Genomic DNA, 1,939 nt, shown 5'->3' with positions numbered 1-1,939 from the left:
TGAAATTTCTCAAAAGAATATATATATATATATATATTTTAAGATTTTAAATTAATCACATTAGTTCTTTCATCACTTCTATTATTAATAACGTTAAAATTTATTAATGTGGCACGTTAAGTTATACCACACTTATTATAGTATATATTTGGTAATTTTAATTGGCTATTAACATAATAAATTTATACAATTAGATCAAACTAATTCTAAATTGAGGGAGACTTAGAAACATTAAAATCTCTCAATTTAGGGTTAATTTGATATAATTTCATAACTTTATCATGTTAACAATCAATTAGAACTTTCATATGTGTATTGTGATGTCATTTAACATCTCATATCAATAAACTTTGACGCCATGAACAATGAAAATGATAGAAGGACTAATGCAACCAACTTAAATTCATTGAAGTACGAATTTGATTAAAAAAATTTCTTTCGGTGTTCAATTTAAAAAATGAGTGATCTTTTAAGGACGAAATTAATCATTTATTCTATATATAATTCTTTAAATTAAATAATCAAATTCTGAGTCCATGACAAATCTGGCAAGATGTTTAGTGTGAGTGTCATTCACACAGAAACTTAAAAGATTTGGTGTAAGTTATTGTTGACTTCAGAAATTAGTTTCAATCAGATTATCTGTGAAGTAGATTCAATAGATGTGTTCTTTCTGGTAAGTCATTGAAACTTTTTTGACGCAACATAAAGAGAAAGTTATTCTCTAAAAGATTCTGGAGGTTAAGAACCATAAAAATTGGGAGCTGCATTTTGTGTTGATCCATCAGAGTACTAATGGCATACTGGACCGGTTGGCAAAATATGGTACTCATGGTAACTGCAACGCAAGAAGTCGGATGCAGCTGCTGTCCCTCTTTGATTGTTCATGGATGATTTACCTAAAAAAGTTTCTTTTTATTCTTTTTTTTGCTAAGATTCTTCGATTCCTCTCTTACCATTCTTAAAAAATCTTCATGTGTAAACCAAGAATCTAAGCTTCGAAAAGATCGTAGTCCACCTCTGAATTTGAAATCCTAACTATAATTGGACAGTGATCTGACAAACTTCTCGGTCCACCTTTTAATTGAATCTTCGGGAACTCTTCAATCCATTCTACACTTAATAGAACTCTATCAATACGACTACAATTGCAGCATCTGAACCATTTAAATTTTCGATCATTCAACGGTAAGTCCATCAACTGCATATCTTGGACCCAAGCCTTAAAATCTTCTGCCGATACTGTTAATCTGTCCTGACCTTTCCTCTCTTTAATTTAAATAACCTCATTAAAGTCTCTCATGTAACATATCAAAACTTGACATAGCTTAGCTATAAAATTCAGTTCTTCCCATACAGCGAGTTTATCCACTCTAGTATGAGCACCATATACTAAACAAAAAGCACAATCGAACTCATTTTTAATAGGACTCCTTCAATACATAACTATCTCTCCTCTTTGTAATAGTTATTCATTTTAAACAACATGTTATTTCACCTTAACAACAGACTTCCAAACATATTTTTCGAATCTTCAAATTTTCATCCCACAGCATTACTTTTCCAAATACGTACTATATTAAATTTAGTCACAATTTGTATTTTAGTTTTAACCAAATATAACATATTTAATTTTTGTTTCTTTTTGAGTTTTTTCAGCATACTCAATTTTCTAACATTCTGTAATCCCTTAATATTTTAAGAACTAAAAATTATTTTAAAAGTTAATTAAAAGATGCATAAATTATTGAAGTTGTTAATGCAATATGTGATGTTGTTGGGATATTTTTTTTTGGCATTATATTATGATGATATTGCAACGTGAACCAGGTATTATTAGTTTCACCTAATAATAATAATAATAATAGAGATGTGATACAGATTAAAGAATAACAAATATTTTTATGGAATGTTTAGTTAAAAAGATAAAATTATAGAA

Source organism: Arachis ipaensis, chromosome B04 (assembly GCF_000816755.2).
Source record: "Arachis ipaensis cultivar K30076 chromosome B04, Araip1.1, whole genome shotgun sequence".
In the NCBI taxonomy this organism is placed as follows: Eukaryota; Viridiplantae; Streptophyta; class Magnoliopsida; order Fabales; family Fabaceae; genus Arachis; species Arachis ipaensis.
Note: the sequence above shows the minus strand (reverse complement) of the source record.